At 45.3% G+C, this 19,208-nt stretch overlaps 1 long non-coding RNA gene across 1 annotated transcript in view; it reads left to right on the top strand.

The window, feature by feature from the left end:
- The first annotated feature begins 9,903 nt into the window (after nt 1-9,903).
- LOC138847724 (uncharacterized) overlaps nt 9,904-19,208 on the top strand; it is a 79,907-nt gene continuing 70,602 nt past the window's right edge. Inside the window, exons 1-2 of the long non-coding RNA XR_011385665.1 lie at nt 9,904-10,050; nt 17,310-17,376. This is a non-coding gene — a long non-coding RNA (uncharacterized lncRNA). The remainder of the gene's footprint in view (nt 10,051-17,309; nt 17,377-19,208) is intronic.

Raw genomic sequence — 19,208 nt, 5'->3', positions numbered from 1 at the left:
CACTGTGTTCTAGTCCCGGTTGCTCCTCTTCCAGTCCAGCTCTCTGCTGTTGCCCAGGAGGGCAGTGGAGGATGGCCCAAGAGCTTGGGCCCTGCACCCACATTGGAGACCAGGAGGAAGCACCTGGCTCCTGGCTTCAGATCAGCGCAGTGCCGGCTGTAGCGGCCATTTGGAGAGTGAACCAGCGGAAGGAAGACCTTTCCCATTCTCTCTCTCTCTCTCTCTCTCTCTTTCTCTCTCACTGTCTATAACTCTGTCAAATAAAAAAATTTTAAAAAAAAGAGCACAGAGCATAATGAACAAAGGTGTAGAAGAAAAGCAGAGCAGCCTGGAGAGAATCAAAAGAGACCTTAAGAGAGATAGGATGGTGACTCTCAATAACCTTAGCCCTTCTCACAGGTTCCCCTGCCCCTCCCTGATCATAGACTCAAAATATCAGCACTGGAAGAAGCCTAGGGTAACTATCTGGTCTGACTCCCTTACTCTACAGAAACAGGAAAAGAAGTCAGAAGAGAAGTGAATTAATCAAATTCATACAGCAGGTGAGTGATTTGCTGAACTAAATATTGTTTTATAACTTTTATTTAATAAATATGAATTTCCAAAGTACAGATTATGGATTACAGTGGCTTCCCCCCCCATAACTCCCCTCCCACCCACAATCCTCCCATCTCCCGCTCCCTCTCCCATTCCATTCACATCAAGATTCATTTCCAATTATCTTTATATACAGAAGATCAATTTAGTATATATTAAGTAAAGCTTTCAACAATTTGCACCCACACAGAAACACAAAATGTAAAATACTGTTTGAGTACTAGTTGTAGAATTAATTCACATTGAACAACACATTTAGGACAGAGATCCTACATGAGGAGTAAGTACACAGTGACTCCTGTTGTTGACTTAACAAATTGACCCTATTGTTTGTGGCATCAGTAATCACCCTAGGCTCTTGTCATGAATTGCCAAGGCTATGGATGCCTTTTGAGTTCGCCAACTCCGATCTTATTTAGACAAGGTCATAGTCAAAGTGGAAGTTCTCTCCTCCCTTCAGAGAAAGATACCTCCTTCTTTGATGGTCCGTTCTTTCTGCTGGGATCTCACTCGCAGAGATCTTTCATTTAGGTTTTTTATTTTTTTTGCCAGAGTGTCTTGGCTTTCCATGCCTGAAATACTCTCATGGGCTTTTCAGCTGGATCCAAATGCCTTAAGGGCTGATTCTGAGGCCAGAGTGCTGTTTAGGACATCTGCCATTCTATGAGTCTGCTGTGTATCCTGCTTCCCATGTTGGATCGTTCTCTCCCTTTTTAATTCTCTCGGTATTAGCAGACACTAGTCTTGTTTAAGTGATCCCTTTGACTTTTAGACCTATCATTATGATAAATTGTGAACTGAAATTGATCACCGGGACTAGTGAGATGGCATTGGTACATGCCACCTTGATGGGATTGAACTGGAATCCCCTGGCACGTTTCTAACTCTACCATTTGGGGCAAGTCAGATTGAGTATGTCCCAAATTGTACACCTCCTCCCTCTCTTATTCCCACTCTTTTTTTTTTTTTGACAGGCAGAGTGGACAGTGAGAGAGAGAGAGACAGAGAGAAAGGTCTTCCTTTGCCATTGGTTCACCCTCCAATGGCCGCCGCGGCCAGCACACTGCGGCCAGCGCACCACGCCGATCCGATGGCAGGAGCCAGGTGCTTCTCCTGGTCTCCCATGGGATGACCACTGCACTCCCTGGCCACAGCAGAGAGCTGACCTGGAAGAGGGGCAACCAGGACAGAATCTGGCGCCCCGACTGGGACTAGAACCTGGTGTGCCGGCGCCGCAAGCCGGAGGATTAGCCTAGTGAGCTGCGGCGCCGGTCTTCTTATTCCCATTCTTAGATTTAACAGAGATCACTTTTCAATTAAATTTAAACATCTAAGAATAATTGTGTGTTAATGACAGAGTTCAACCAATAGTATTAACTAGAACAAAAAAAATACTAAAAGGGATAAAGTATTAAATTGTACATCAACAGTTAGGACAAGGGCTGATCAAGTTACTGTTTCTCATAGTGTCCCTTTCACTTCAACAGGTTTCCTTTTTGGTGCTCGGTTGTCACCAATCAGGGAGAACATATTATATTTGTCCCTTTGGGACTGGCTTAATTCACTCAGCATGAAGTTTTCCAGATTCCTCCATTTTGTTGTAAATGACCAGATTTCACTGTTTTTTACTGTTGTATAGTATTCTATAGAGTACATGTCCCATAATTTCTTAATCCAGTCTTCTGTTGATGGGCATTTGGATTGATTCCAGGTCTTAGCTATTGTGAATTGAGCTGCAATAAACATTAATGTGCAGACAGCTCTTTTATTTGCCAATTTAATTTCCTTTGGGTAAATTCCAAGGAGTGGAATGGCTGGGTTGTATGGTAGGATTATATTCAGGTTTCTGAGGAATCTCCAGACTGACTTCCATAGTGGCTTGACCAGTTTGCATTCCCACCAACAGTGGGTTAGTGTCCCTTTTTCCCCACATCCTCTCCAGCATCTGTTGTTGGTAGATTTCTGTATGTGAGCCATTCTAACCGGGGTGAGGTGAAACCTCATTGTGGTTTTGATTTGCGTTTCCCTGATTTCTAGTGATCCTGAACATTTTTTCATGTGCCTGTTGGCCATTTGGATTTCCTCTTTTGAAAAATGTCTATTGAGGTCCTTGGCCCATCTCTTAAGTGGGTTGTTTGTTTTGTTGTTGTGGAGTTTCTTGACCTCTTGTATATTCTGGTTATTAATCCTTTATAAGTTGCATAGTTTGCAAATATTTTTTCCCATTCTGTCGGTTGCCTCTTCACTCTCCTGACTGTTTCTTTTGCAGTACAGAAACTTCTCAATTTGATGCAATCCCAATAGTTAATTTTGGCTTTGACTGCCTGTGCCTCTGGGGTCTTTTCCAAGAAGTCTTTGCCAGTACCTGTATCTTGCAGGGTTTCTCCAATGTTCTCTAATAATTTGATGGTGTCGGGTTGTAGATTTAGGTCTTTCATCCTTGTTGAGTGGATTTTCGTGTAAGGTGTAAGGTAGGGGTCTTGCTTCATGCTTCTGCAAGTGGAAATACAGTTTTCCCAGCACCATTTGTTCAATAGACTATCCTTACTCCAGGAATTGGTTTTAGTTCCTTGATAAAATATAAGTTGGCTGTAGATGTTTGGATTAATTTTGAACTAAATCTTGAACTAAGGTCCCCTGCAATTTCCCGAGCTCTTTGCATGCAAAACCATGCAGCAACATGGTGGAGCTGCTGAACAGGGGACATTTCATCCTGGCTATCTCATACAAAGTCTTATCTCCTAGGATTGGAGTGCTAGATGAGACAGTCATTCATTCACTCATACAAGAGTAAATACCTACTATCTGCCAGGCACTGTGCTCTCTGCTGGAAATGTAAAGAGTGAGTGAGAAAACATGGTTAATCCTAATGCTGGATACTGAGTACATCTTTAGGAACTCCGTATCAACTGTCTAGGGCTGTGCCTCCCAGTGAGAGCAGAATCTGAGACACAAATGTGTATACATCTACAAGTCTTATATTTCTGGTAGTCTCACTTAAAAACGTAAAAATAAATAACTAAGGTTCACGTTAATAGCATATTTCAATATATCTGAAACATTGTTATTTTCTCTTGTAATCAATATAAAATCATTAATGAAATAGTTAACATTCTTTATATTTAATGTCTTCAAAATCCCATGTGCATGTTCCAATTATAGCACACTTCAATTTAAACTGACCACTTTTCTTTTTTATTATTATTAATATAAACAGAACAGATTTCATGTATTCCATAGGTATAATCCCAAGAAGACAATCACACTTCCCTCCCTCTCCCCAATTTCCCATCCTTCCTTCCCCTCTCTTTCTTTGGCCACAATTCAAGTGCTCAATAGCTACATGTAGCTGGATACCATGGAACTGGACAGGGAGACCCTAGGTGAATGACAGACTGCACTGGCTCCCAAACACCTAACTTCCCCAAATGCTTAGCTAGCCTATGTGTAACTTCATGACCTGTGAGCCCACAGCTTGGCCATATAAAGCTATGTTCTGGCCCATTTTGTGCTGCCATTACAAAATACCTAAGACTGAGTGATTTGTTAAGAATAGGAATTTATTCTTTCACAGCTCTGGAGGCTGGGAAATCCAAGATAAAGGTATCAGTAGGTTAACAGCCCAGTTTCTTTGCTTCCAAGATGGCACCTTGAACTCTGTTTCCTTTGAAGGTCAGGTCATTACACAGCAGAAGAACAGAAGAGGGTGAACTCACTCTTGTAAGCCCTTTTATGGTGACATAATTCATTCACCAGGTCAGAGCCCTTATGACCTAAACTCCTCTCCAAAGGCCCCAACTCACAATGCTGTTGCATTGAGGATTAAATTTACAGGACATGAATTTTAGGAGACATACTGGGGCCATAGCAGCTTGGAAGTTAGGTGGAAGGGACAGAAGGAAGCAGGTTCCAGAATACAGTAGACCTGAGCGCTTCCAGGATTTCATGTTTTCATCTGTTCATTAGCCAATGAGCAAGTGCAGCATCCACAGTTGCATATGGCTTTGTCATGACCACTGTTAGAAGTTTCATGGTGATTAGAGAGTAGAATAATAAAACCAGTGGCAGCTCTACCCTTTGTGATAAACAAGTCTATAGACCTTGGACATCAACTAGAAAACTCTATTTAAGCAATTGCTCCAGGTATTCAATTCAGTGTGTAGAATTGTACTCTGAGGAAAACCAAAGCCTTAACGTAGGTTAAGAAGCCTGGGGAACATAAATGTGTCAACAAAAATGACAGCTGTATTCTTGAATCTGAGAGTTTCTGAAGGTTTCCAGCCTTAGCCCAAGAGAATGTTGAGAATCTACTTACTTCAGTATTCAGGACCTCAGCCTCCCTAGTGTGAACCAGTGCCTTGGTCTCTGGCTTTTTTCACCACCAGCATTGCTATTTAAGACTTGTTTGCTGCTAGCATGCAGTCTGAGAATATCTCAGCCTCTATCATTTCCACCATGCAGGAACAAGTGTTGTTCACAGAAGAGGTCTCAAGCCGGATAATGCAAAACGTTAGCACCATAGAGTACGCAGCATTGTTTCCAGTTTTCATCCTTGCCTGCATGCTACTCTTTTTAGAAAAAAAATGATTTGAAAGTCTACAAAATTCTAAGTGGACTGAGATTTCATTTTGTTCTCAGAATTATATACCATTAGAATTACTTTAGACATAATCTAGTTCCATTTCCTCTCCTATAAATTCTAAGTAGGTTCACCTTTTTGTTTCCAGAATCACTTCCTGCTCTCAGGGACCTTAGAGATAACACACTTCAATCTCCACTCATTAAACTCAGAGAGAAGTGATTTGTCTAAGACTGGAAGGTATTAGAACCAAGGCCTTTTTTTAAAAATTTTTTTGACAGGCAAAGTTAGACAGTGAGAGAGAGACAGAAAGGTCTTACTTCCGTTGGTTCACCCCCCCCCCCCCCGCATATGGTTGCTATGGCCGGTGTGCTGCACTGATCTGAAGCCAGGAGCCAGGTGCTTCCTCCTGGTCTCCCATGCGGGTGCAGGGCCCAAGCACTTGGGCCATCCTCCACTGCCTTCCCAGGCCACAGCAGAGAGCTGGACTGGAAGAGGAGCAACCGGGACAGAATCCGGCACCCCAACTGGGACTAGAACCCGGGGTGCCGGAGCCACAGGCAGAGGATTAGCCTAGTGAGCCGTGGCGCTGGCCAGAACCAAGGCCTTTCAATATCGTGCACTCATTCACAGCATTACCAGCTTCCTCTTGGTTTTGAGAAGATCTAATGGTTTCCAAGTATCATGCACTGATAGTAAACATCAAGTTTTCATTCTGTGAACACTTTGATCCCAATCTCCTCTCAGTCAAATTGAGATTTTAAAAGGCCTGCTTTTCAGTCTTGAGATACTCTCACTCTTTGGGAACTCTTTGTGTGTAAACATACCAGTGTGTCCTGTCTTGTTCTCTTTCTGCTTTCAAGAAATAATGTTGTCATTTCCTAGATCTCCTTTGGAACTTCATTCCAAGGCAGCTGAAACACCATTCCTTCCCTTCCCTACCATTGTCACCTCCAAATCTGGAAACAGAGTTTGACAGTGACGAGTGTGCCCTCTGCTGACTGGATGTCTGCTCTGCAGTCATGTCCTCATAACTCCACATGTACATTTAGCGTCTCAGCTACCTGAGAGAGTAATTTTACAGAAAAAAGGCACCAACACAAGATTTTTCTCTTGTAAAGAATCTATACATTTTAGGGCAAATCAATGTCTTTGCTACTCTTTGTAATTCTTACAATGATAAAAACATTGATAAAGAAGTTTCCAATTTCTGATTTCCTATAGGCTTTGCCAGAAATGTACATTTCTGGTATTTATCATCTTCCTACCCTACACAAAAAGTTAAAACGTATAAACAGCGCTTTCAAATGTGGACTATAACTCAGTACAATAACAAGCCTTTAAAATAGAACTTAAAAGGAGCCTCCTTTCTGGGAGCATGAAAAGTAATTAGAAATACATTTAGAGTCCTTCCTAGATCCTCAGCTCTCCTGGGGTGTGCTTTAGGATGTGTCACTTTTCTCACACGCCTCCTTCTGCCCTCCCCCATCAGAGCAGCCTTGGGAGCCAGAGCCTCTCATTCTCAAGCCTTTTCAGCTGGAGGCCTCCCTGCACTCTCCCAGCGTTGCTTTCCACCAGGGCCTCTGCTTTCTCACTCCCTTTCTTTTTTCTTTCTTTCTTTCTTCACTGCCTGACATCAAGAGAGGCAACTCCAAGGCTACATACAACCCCATAGGAACAAACCTTGGCTCTGCCACTGAAATGTGCTAGCCACCTGCAGAGAAGTATCCATACGCCATATCCCTAAAGAAGAAATGCCAACCCCTTTGGAAGCCACCAGGAGTTCAACATTAGGACGAAAGCATAGATCTAGTCGGGAGTGGGCTGGGCTGGGAGTTGGACTTTTATAATTGCCTGTGCATTCATTTCTCTTAAACTATCTGGGGGTGCTGGCAAACCCACAGTTGGCCTCAAGGTTCTGACTCATCTGCAGTTCCGTTCTCACCAAGTATCAGATGAGAGGACCGGAAAGTTGTCCCAGAGAGCTTTAGAGAGGGAGAGGGAGGGGACTGAGGATGCCTCAGGATAAGCCTCAGCAGAAAAAAAAAAAGAAAAACAAAGGAAACCATCCCAGCAAGAATGTGAAATAAATCCAGGACCCAGGCAGAAGGAAGAGCAAGAGAGAAGGGCCAAAACAGCAAACAGAACCTGAGCTCTCATTCACCCCAAACACAGGAAAACTGGGGCCTTTGCCAGTCATTGCTCCAACTCACATCTTTGCTACCAGGTGTCAATTGGTCACCACCTTTAACTTCTAGCCAAGCAACCTGTGCTCATTGCTTCTGAACCTACTGAGAGAGGTCTCCAAATCTGGTTTTAAGGGGTAACATTAGAATTCCTGTTGAAAATAATTCAAGGCATGGGCCCAGTTTGGGGAGTGGCACTGAATCAAAATAGGTTAGGAAAATTCAGATAAACTCTTTTTTAAAAAGATTTATTTATTTATTTGAAAGTCAGAGTTACACGGAGAGAGAAGGAGAGGTAGAGAGAGGATAGAGAGATCTACCATCCACTGGTTCACTCCCCAATTGGCCGCAACAGCTAGAGCTGTGCCGATCCGAGACCAGGGGCCAGGAGCTTCCTCTGGGTCTCCCACATACGTGCAAGGGCCCAAGGACTTGGGCCATCTTCTACTGCTTTCCCAGGCCATAGCAGAGAGATGGATTGGAAGAGGGGCAGCCGGAACTTGAACCAGTACCCATAAGGGATGCTGGCACTGCAGGTGGCAGCTTTACGCACTATGCCACAATGCTGGCTCCCAGATAAAATCTTGAAGGCAGTGTCTAACACAGGTTCTCTTTTCTAATTGGAAGCTGGAAAGGAAGGTTAAGAAAAAGTTGAAGGGTTGGCACTGTGGCATACCAGGTAAAGCCACTGACTGCAGTGCCGGCATCCCATGTGGGCACCATTTCGAGTCATGGTTACTCCATTTCTGATCCAGCTCTCTGCTATGGCCTGGGAGAGCAGTGGCAGATGGATCAAGACCTTGGACACCTGCACCCACGTGAGAGACCTGAAAGAACCTCTGGGCTCCTGGCTTTAGAATGGCTCATCTCCTGTATTGCTGCCATTTGGGGAGAGAACCAGCACATGGAAGATTCCCTCTTTCTGCTTCTGCCTCTGCTTTACCTCTCTCTAACTCTGTCTTTCAGATAAATAAATAAATCTTTAAGAAAAAAAGGAAAGAGAAAAAGTAGAGCATCATTGTTCTTGGAGAAGAAACCAGCCCTGGGCTGAATGGCAGTTTGGAGTGTTGATTGTGGGTGGGCTTGGGTGAGTGAGTGTGTGGGGATGAAGCTGAGACTTGGGGGCTGTTCCTCAGTTTCTGTGGGTGTGGTGGGGGTGGAACTTCATCCTTGCCATCGCCCAGAGGCAGTCCAGGACAGTTACAGGGGTCAGCAGCCCTCCAGCCACTCCACTGCACTCATAAACACAGTACTGTTGTTCCTTTTGCGACCGGAGGCGACCCCGGGGGCGGGGGGGAGGGGCGCAGACTTGTGGGCCCTGGGAGGGTGTGCAAGCAACGTCCTAAGCCACTAAGAGACCAAGTTTGTCTTCTCAGTTGTGGAGCCAGACTTGAATTACGCCTGGCGAAGATGGGCAAACCCGATCAGTTTTTAACAGACGTTCCGGAGGGGTCGCTGGGGACCTGGAGGTCCACTTTCTTCAGGAGAAAGGTAAAGTGTTCCAGGCTCTGCAAGAATCGCGAGGCGCTCACAGTCTCTGCTTACAGCGCTTGGGTTGGATTTTGGGATAGATTTTTTCGGTTGCTTGCTCTGCCCCTCCCCCTCAACTGGCTCCCCTCCCTTACCACCCATAGTCCGGGCCTGGCGAGTGCCTGAGTGGTCCCGGACCTCAATCCCAATCCCGGTCTCCCTTCCTTGTCTACCTGTGACTCAGGGTCCCTGGAACCCCGGGCTGGCCTGCATAATGAGAGCGTTGTGCGGCTCTCTCTGTTGATTTAATACAAGTGCACCGTGAACGCTGAAAAATAAATAGAAGGACGGAACATAGGACTCTCCGTAGTGAAAAGTCCTTTCGAATAAGAGGCTGAGTTTTCACTGTTGAATGTAAATTCCTTTGAAGTGGAACTAATCATTTCAAGGATAGTTCACGTTGTCCTAACAACGCGGGTGAATGGCAAGGGCCCTTCTTTTTGTTAAAGATATGTTTTCTTTCTTTCAGTCAAAACTGATGATGATACCCCTTTCACGCTCTGTCCTCCAGGATCGTAAATCTCCACTCCCAGCTACCCAAATCGCACTTTGAGAAGCCAAGCCCCGGCGGGTGACCGCTTCCCAGGCGCAGCGCAAGCGGCTCCCCGCGCCAGTCCGAGCCCCGCCAGGGCCCACTTCGCGGCCGCAGGGGGCGCTGCGGCCAGGGGGGAGCCGGCCGCCCAGTCCCGGGACGCGCGCATTGCAACTTCAAACTAAGCGGGATACTACGACCCCCTTCCCCTCCAAGGCCCCTGTCAATCTTCCCCTGGCCCCAGGAATGTGTCACAAAAGCTGTGTGCCCCTTAGGCGCGTTTATCAGCAGCTGGTGCCCAGTTATTGGGGAGAAAAGGTCACATCGCATGACAATCCCGGCCAGCCAAGCCGCAAAAATCCCAACTTTTCACTCCCAACGGGCTTCTCCCTTGACAATCCCAAAGACCTTAGCGGCCCAGCCCCCAGCCGACCTCTGCCCTGCCGCGCTGTAGCCCACCCCTTCCTTGACGCCCCAGGCCCTTGCGGCCGCTGTTTGTGCCGAAGCGGAAGGCAGGCTGGGATTCGCAGCCCCAGAAAATGTACTTGTGACCTGGGGCGGGAGAAAGTTGCTTCCAGATCACCTACTCCGAAGCCCCGGGGTAGGGGAGGGAGCTCCAGACGTCCGTAAGTGCTAGAAACGCTCAGCTTGGGGCCAGGGCGGCTAGCCGGGTTCTCTAGTGCGGGGGCCCAGTGGGTCAGTCCTGCCCCCATCCCCCGTCCTTCTGCGTCTGGAGAAACCAGGTCCCATGAAAGCAAAAGGAGAGGGACTTCGGCCCGAACAACGAATGTGGCCGACCGTGCGAGGCGGCCGCGGCGGGCCTGAGCTGGAAGGGTCTCGACAGAAGCGTGGTGAGCCGAGCTTTCCCCTAAGGAGCAGACTGGACATTTTGTGTCCAGGTCCGACAGGGGACAAGGTGGGATTCCCGGTGGTCCAGCTCGCGGGGGCCCCTTTCTTTTCCGAGGCCCTCTTGGCTGGGCGCTGACACCTTCGCCTTCCTTCGCTACGGGTCTTGCCTCTCGGGGATCGAAACTGGCCGCGGTCGGACCAGAGTGTTGACCATTTGCATTCTATTGGGTTCTAAAGCTCTGCGCTGTACCCAAGGGTGAAAATCCGCCTGAACGCTGCGGGCAGTCTCTTCCTTGTGGGTGGCGGTTGGTGGCAGCGGGGGGGGGGGGGCTCTCGCTTGTCCCCACCGCCCGACCTTGGCCCTTGGGTCACGGCAATGTCCGACAGCGGGCACAGTCAAAACCACCACCCCTGCCCCTCTGTGTCTTTGGAGGATTTGGCTCTCAAATTAGCGGCCGCCGGGATCCCGGAGGAGGCAACTCGGAGAAGGTTCATCAGCAGGGCCACTCCGAGGAATTCGGAGGCAGTCGCTACTTCAGCCCAGGTTCTGATCATTCAAATACCCCCCACCCCCTTCTTTCTTTAAAACGAAACGAAACAAAAAGTCCAAACCCGAGCCGCAAGCTGTGAGCTGCCAGCTCAGAGATGCGGGCTGGACCCCGGGCGGTTGTCCCCTGACCCCTGCACCTCCTAGACTAAGTTATCCGTGAGAATATTTGCAAGGCTTTCGGGCCAAGTGGGTACGGTTTTGTAGGAATCGTCTTCCCTCCTTCTGGAACAGATGAACTTGGTGAATGTCCCACGGTTGCCAGATCATCCTTGTCACGTTGCTGCCAAGGGTCCTTCTGGCCTCAGTTTCTCCATTTGTTGAAGAAGAGCAACAATACCTCCCAGACGTTGATTGAAGCTAGTTTTTGTGAAGGGTAGACTCTAGCACACAGTAGGTGTTCAGAAACGTCATATTCCCTCTCAGCACCCTGCACACTGTCCCCTTAAGTCGGTGAATTGGCTGGTGAGGAAATTTAGAAAGGAAAACCCATGGGACTGCTGAAGACAGCTTCATGGTCCTATTTCTTGCTTGTGGGGCAAACTGGGGCCCCACACCCCAGAACCCGTGACCCGCATGGGGGGTGGCAACTAGCTACTGCGGCCAGAGGGCCCACCTAGACTCAGGAGGAGAGCCATTTGGGGCCCCTCCTTTCCTCGCAGCCTCCAGGCCTCTGACCTTAAGGCCAGAAAAAGGGGTTTCAGAGGCCGTCGCCCAGCACTTCGGGAATGGGAGGAACACGACCCGGGGCAGTGCCGTATGCCGAAGGCGGAAGGCGGCCAGCGCTCTAGCCCTCGCTTCTACCCACATCTGCCGCCGAACTCAGCGCAACGGGCTGCCGGCCCCGTTTGCGGCGCGGTCACTTTCGCCTGATTTGGTCTGGTCGGCGGAAGAGAGGCTCTATGCGGGAGGCTCCTTCCTGCCACCTCGCTGGCTGCGGAGGTAACATCTGTGTCCACCTCTCCTCCTCGCCCCTCGCTCCACGCCACCTCTATTTTTTTTCTCAAGAAAGAAAACGAAAAACCAACCTTCTTTCCCCTCCACAATAGACACACCAGGGGGCTTTTCACTTGGCCAGTCTCAGGAGTTTCATATGAACTTCATTAAATCAATTACTTGGTGAACACATCACAATTTATTTGCAATTAGTATCAAAATGTCTTACTTTTCTTAATAGCTTGCAGCAGATGTAGCTACAGAAGGGACAACGTGTTTTCGTGAAATCTATCTCTTGCAACATATTAAATCTTCTGGTCAGAAGAGAAGGAGAAATTCAAAGGCAGTTTAGAGGAGGAGTGAAAAACCACGCTGGAGACAAATGCGATCCGTGCAGGTGTTGGAGCAGCTTGCGTTATAATTGTATCTAGCGAAAAGGTTGCCTTTATTATCAGTAATGATCGAACAAAAGTTACCGTAATTAAATGTCTGGTTTTCTCCGATGACTGAGAGGTGCGTCTCTGAAAGGCGCCTGGGATGGCGAGGAACTTCAGAAATGGTTAACAAGACTCCCCGTTCTTTGAATAGTGGCTTTGTGTGTGTGTGTGTGTGTGCGTGCGCGCGCTCCCGAGGTCGCGCGCGGGTGGGGTAGGGTGGGTGGATGGACAAAAAAACAGAGAGAACAGTTATCTAATTTTCATTGCCCCAAACCAGAGCTTTATTAATTGCGACAACACTTTTATTGTGCTGGGGAAGGGATATTGCTGCCGGTTTATAGAAACCGATTTACTTTCGTTTGGATGTGAAATCATATGCAACAATCTCTGGTTGGAAGGTTGTACCTCAGCTCCTGTTAATACCATTAGTGACACAGGATCGAATTTCAAATGAAGCCTGGTGACAATTACAGACGGAAACAGATGCCCTTGGCAATTTAGGTCAAGTGTTCAAGATTCTGGTTTCATGGTCAAGGTTGTCTTGGGGATAACCTTGGGGAGATGCTCATAAATCTGTCCTCCTCTCCAAACTGGGATGAGCCTTCCAGGGGTCTGATTTGAGGAAGGGAAGGCAGAAAATTTATTTAGAGGGCTTTCAGTTAACACACAAAAAAGAAGATACTGCAAAGTGTTGTGAACTGAGCAAGTGTTCGGGGGCTGGGTGGTGTGATTGTGTGGACATGCAGGGGAGAAGTGGTGGATTGATGGAAATGAACTGGCGGGCTGGAGTTAAAAAAAAAAAAAAAAACCAACTCAGGAGTTCTACTCAGTCCCCAGCAGGCATACGTGGGTGCAGTATCTTAGCCATCTGCAAAATGGGAATCATCATGGTCTGGTCTTTCTGGAAGAGTGGTGTCAAGCATTAGGTGCGATAATGAATTTAAAAGCATCTTGGCTTTCAAATAGAAGGTGTTATTATGAACACACACACCCCTACCTTCGCATTTTAAGCACTTGTCCTGGGCTAAGTGAAAAACATATCCTGTCTCTTCATTTTTCTCTGCCCAAACCTTCCCGCAGAGCTGCTCACTCTGGTTCTGGCAGCAACCACGCCTTCCTCTGGGGGTATAAAAACATGTTGTCTTCTCACCTGGCTCTCCATCCCAACTGGCGTCTTTAAGCATGGCAATCTTAAGGGTTTACGTCCCTCTGGTGGGTGTTTTCTACTTGACAACTCTTTTAAAGATGTAGAACCATATTTTATTTACTGCCCACTATAAATTATTTACTAGCAGGCTGAGGTAATTCCATTAAAGCTGCATGGTTTGTTTATAATAAATAGTTATCTAGGGACTCCTTGCTTGCCTTAGAACTGCGAAGCTTGGAAGAAGTGGGGATGTTCCACGCGGGTGAAAGGTGCCCACGGAAAGGAAACAGATCCATTGGAAAAGAAAATGACCTCAGTTCCCTTGCCAACTCATTAAAAATATGTAACATCTAATATTTTTCGTTTTTGTTTGGACGGAGGTGTTCTTACCGGCCCCTTCCCACCTCGTGTGGACTGGCTCAGGTGCTTGGTAGCAAAATGATTTTCAAGGAACCACCTCTGTAGTGGTAGCAAACAGATTTGGGTGAGAAAGGAGGAAGCTGGGGGAAAAAGATGCATGGGGCCATTCCTGGGAAGAGGGGGAGGAGGAGGGGCAGGAATGTTGGCAGCTCCTTGCAGGGCTTTCTGGGGGAAGAAAGAAAGCATTGCCAACTTTGCTTCTGGTCCCCTCCCCCAACACGTGCACCCAGGCAGAAGAGGGGACCAAAAAAAAAAAAAAAGAAAGAAAGAAAGAAAGAAAACCTGAGGGAAGGCACCAAGCTTTATAGATTGTGTGTGTGTGTGTGTGTGTGTGTTTGTACACAGCGATAGTGTCTCCTTTGCCAAGATTTTAGCACTGACCCAATGAGGTAACACTTTCTACTTCTCTCTGTGTGGTTTGTGTCATAAAACAATGGATTTCTATCTCTCAACTTAGGGGCATTTCTGGAAACATGAAACAACCCAGGAGATATACTGGCCTTGAAGTGGAAGGGAAGGGGGATTCAGTGACCCCATCACAAGTGAAATTTTAGTATGAACTCCCTGTCTTGAGTTACATTAGGCTTGGAAGTGGGGAGGGATTTGTCTCTTTCTGTGAAAGTCTTTTCCAAAAGGGCTTTGGAGGCATGTGGTAGTAAGGTATGAATTTCCTACCTGGTCTTATGGAGGGGTATTTCAGAATGGGTTCTGTCTGTGACACAGGGAGGGAGAAAACAAGATGCCTGGACAAAAACCCAGTTGTCTGAAGCAACGTGGAAGTGATCTACAATAAATAGAAAGATCACCTATTGCATAGTTTGCTTTCTCTGTTTCTTCCAACTGAAACAGAGCTGCAAAGCAGGAAAAAAGTCATATTGGTCTCAGCAAGTGAAGATCTACTGCTGTTCATTACAGGGTGGAAAGACCAGAATTGACTTAAAAATTCAGGATGCATATTGAATTTGCAGTAGTTATGTTCACCAATAATTGAAAATTCAATGGTGTATTTTTAATATTCATTGATACTTCTTGGTAATTTAGTTACTTTTATTGGATTAAATTCTGTTTTATAAAGAAAGGGAGAAAATTTAATACATATAAATATATATGTATAAACAGCTTAAGTATGCAAACATCCATCAGGCATTTTGTGATGATGGAGATGCACCTTAGTTCTGTGAACACTGTAAACTACTTAACTACATATCTCAATAGCCCCATTTATAGATGTCTTTTGAAAAAATAATGGGCTTCTGATATAACATAAAATTAACCATTTTAAAGTGAACAATTCAGAGGCATTTAGTCCATTCACAATGTTGTACAACCTTCACCAATATCTATGTTTATTAAGCTAGAATAAAATGCTGTACATGCACAGTAAGTCATTACCCCCATCCCCTCCTCTTCTCAGTCTGGAAAAAAAATTTAGTGGTGCTTTTATGTCCTAAAACAAGTATTTTCCTGAACTGCAATTTCTGTATGCTTCTATTTCCTTAAGTTGTATTTGATCACATTCTGTTCCAAACATCTAGTTATAGCTGCAAAGAGAGAGGGTGATAAATGACATAATCTGCTTGCTTGTATTTACTTTAGATGCCAATAGGTTTCCCCAATTGGTATTTGCAACATTTTATTTTTTTTCTGATGAGCTAGTGGCTCCCTGGGCAACAGTTACAAATACTTTGCTAGTCGTTGTGGGAGGGACATAAGTTTAAGGCAACTGTTAATCTTGCTGTCAACAATAGAAAGTGGATTAAAGTGCTATTTTCTCTTTTGAATTGTAATTCATAAAGTTTAACAAAGCAATAGTTACAGTCAAACTTTTTTTTGGAGAAAAAGGGTGCTAGGATAAGTTGTTGCAAATCATTTGTTTCTGCCATCAAACTGTGCCCTGAATTCATAATTATGGAAAAAACTTTGTAAATAGCTTAGAAATGAGAGTCCCATCTCCTTACTCTTGTGTGTGCTGATGCATTCATTTATTTCACACAGGCTCACCACAAAGGCAAAGGAAATATGACTGTGGCTTAAGAATCTTAATCAAAATCGAAGCCACCATTCATGTGGGTAGGATCACAGTGTCTAAGGACACAGGAGAAGCTATTTCTGTAAGATGACAGCAAGAGGTCAGAGTTGGACCAGAGTCGTGAGCTTAGACAGATTTTTGAACCCTATCTGCCTCCCTGGATTAATGAGGAATTAAAGGAGCAAAGAATGTATTGGGGGGCAAATCCTGGGTGGTCAGTTAACATTTTACTCTCTTCTATTTGCAGAATAACTTGCAGAGGAGCTAGCTAATTTTGACCTCGTTGATAGACTACAGAAGACATTTTACATTTAATTTTTGAGCTAGACCATCATGAGGTGATAACAAAAAGTGGTACCCAAAACTGTTCCAATCCTTATGATACATTCTTCTAATGGAATGTATTTCCTTCTTTGCCTTACACAGTCTTTGGCCAGCAAGGTTTTTCGACCTTGTCACTGTTGACATTTTGGATTACATAGTTCTTCATTGTAGGCAACCGTTCTGTACATTGTAGGATGTTTTCCAGAATTGCTTGTTTCTTTTTTTTTTTTGTAAAGATTTATTTATTTATTTGAAATTTGGAGTTACACAGAGAGAAAGAGAGGCAGAGAGAGAGAGAGAGAGAGAGAGAGAGAGAGACAGAGGTCTTCCATCCTCTGGTTCACTCCCCAATTGGCTGTAATGGCCAGAGCTAGGCCGATCTGATGCCAGGAGCCAGGAGCTTCCTCCGGGTCTTCCCAAGCAGGTGCAGGGGTTCAAGGACTTGAGCCATAGTGTACTGCTTTCCCAGACCATAGCAGAGAGCTGGATTGGAAATGGAGCAGCCTGGACTTGAACCAGCACCCATATGGGATGTAGGCACTGCAGGCAGCAGCTTTACCTTATATGCCACAGTGCTGGCCCCCATCCAGCATCCCTTGTTTCTATCCACTCACTAGATACCTGTAGCAGCTCCCTGTCTAGTGATGATAATGAAAAAATGTCTCCGGAAATTGCCAAATATCTCTTCTGGGCCAGAGTAACCCCTGATTGAGAACCACAGTGTTACAGCATTATGTTTTATTTTGAGAAAAAAAATGTTTTATTTTAAAAATGTTTATATTTTATTTGAAAGAAAGAAAGGAATGAGAGGGGGAAGGAGAGAGAGAGAGAGAGAAGAGCGAGCAATTGATTTGCCTCCTTTAGTCCACTACCCAAATGCCTGAGATAGCTGAGGCTGGGCCAGGCTGAAGTCAGGAGGCTAGAACTCCTCCCTGTTCTCCCAGGGGATTGTAGGCACCCAAATATTTAAGCCATCATGTGCTTCCTTCCAGAGTGTGCACTAGTGGGAAGCTGCAGTTGGGAGTGGAGCCAAGCCTTGAATGTAGGCACTCCAATATGGAATGTGGGCATCCCAAGTAACTACTTAACTGCTTGGCCAAATGCCTTCCTCTATTCTAGATGATTCCTAAAAGAGGAATCCTGTAGTATTTGTCCTTATGTGACTGACTTATTTCACTCAATCTTATGTTTTCCAGGTCCATCTGGGTTGCCACAATGGTTGCCTTCCCTTTTTTGTTAAGATTGAATCCTATTCTACTACACGTATGTACCCTATTTCCTTTATCCATTCTCCATGACTGTTTAGTACCTAGAGATTCTTCCACACTGCTACAAATGAGTTGGCATACACCAAATGATGTTTTATGGCTTGGAAGCTGCATGGGACAAATTCATCCCATGCTCCTGCTATCACCTTGTCTTACACCTCTTCCAGCCCCAGCCTCTTTTGAAAGGCCTTTTTGAGGAAGAAGTAGGTCTTACTTTTGTATTATTTATTGTAGATATCTGATGAAGGTACAACTCAATGCTCTCTCTCTCTCTCTCTCTCTCTCTCTGTGTGTGTTAAAGAGAGAAAGAGAGAGAGAGAGAGAGAGAGAGAGAGAGATCATCTACCTTCTGGTTTACTCCCTAAATGTCCAGAATAGCTAAGGCTGTGCTGGGCCAAAGCAGGAGGCAGGAATTCAATTCAGGTCTACCATGTGGGTGATAGGGTTCCTGGGTATACAATAACAGGGATTGGAAGTTGGATCTTGAGTCCAGGCACCTTGAAATGGTATGTGAGCAGTTTACTGTAAACAAGTTACCTAATTACAAATCAGGTCATTTGATGGGTTTTGTCCCCACCTTGTAAGTGAATTGTCAATCTGGTTGTCAAGTTTTATTCTTCCCCAAAATTATGCTTAAAAACCCCACTGCCACCAGCCACTTTAGTTTTTTTCCTGTCTTGGAAAGCCCCCTCCATGCCACTCTGGCTGGAGGTCTCAGATCCTAATAAATCTTTTTTTTAAACTTTTATTTAATAAATATGAATTTCCAAAGTGCAACTTATGGATTACAATGGCTCCCCCCCCATAACTTCCCTCCCACCGCCTGCTCTCTCTCCCCTTCCATTCACATCAAGATTCATTTTCAATTATCTTTATATACAGAAGATCAATTTAGTATATATTAAGTAAAGATTTCAACAGTTTGCACCCACACAGAAACACAAAGTGTAAAATACTGTTTGAGTACTAGTTATAGCATTAAATCACAATGTACAGCACATTTAGGACAGAGATCCTACATGAGGAGTAAGTACACAGTGACTCCTGTTGTTGATTTAACAAATTGACACTCCTGTTTATGGCGTCAGTAATCACCCTAGGCTCTAGTCATGAGTTGCCAAGGCTATGGAAGCCTTTTGAGTTTGCCAACTCTGATCATATCTGGACAAGGTCCTAGTCAAAGTGGAAGTTCTCTCCTCCCTTCAGAGAAAGGCACCTCCTTCTTTGATGACCTGTTCTTTCCACTGGGATCTCACTCGTGGAGATCTTTCATTTAGGTCATTTTTTTTTTTTTGCCAGAGTGTCTTTGGCTTTCTATGCCTGAAATACTCTCATGGGCTTTTCAGCCGGATCCAAATGCCTTAAGGGATGATTCTGAGGCCAGAGTGCTGTTTAGGACATCCGCTATTCTATGAGTCTGCTGAGTATCCCGCTTCCCATGTTGAGATCCTAATAAATCTTGCTTTTAAATCTCAAAAAAAAAAAAAAAAGAAATGATACGTGAGCGTCTCAAGTTGTGTCTTAACTGTTCTATCAAATGCCAGTGCCTGCTTAATTTTTTGATTGAACTTGGTCAAACATACAATTGTAAAGTCAGCAAAGATCTTACAACAAGTGAGTTATTTATCTAATAGGAGGCTGTTGAGACCACAGACTTGAGTTTCAATCCTATGTGCATGCTCTGTGACCTCCAGGAAGTCATTTAACCTCTCTGAACTCAGTTTCTACCTTTGCAAAATATCCTCTAGAGATATATGTAGGATTGAACAAGATAATGCGGGCTCACAGCTTAGCATGGTGCTTGGCATACAGTAAGCCAGAAAGAAG

This window comes from Oryctolagus cuniculus, chromosome X (genome assembly GCF_964237555.1).
Source record: "Oryctolagus cuniculus chromosome X, mOryCun1.1, whole genome shotgun sequence".
NCBI classification, from domain to species: domain Eukaryota; kingdom Metazoa; phylum Chordata; class Mammalia; order Lagomorpha; family Leporidae; genus Oryctolagus; species Oryctolagus cuniculus.
Note: the sequence above shows the minus strand (reverse complement) of the source record. Positions and strands in the feature narration are given on the sequence as shown.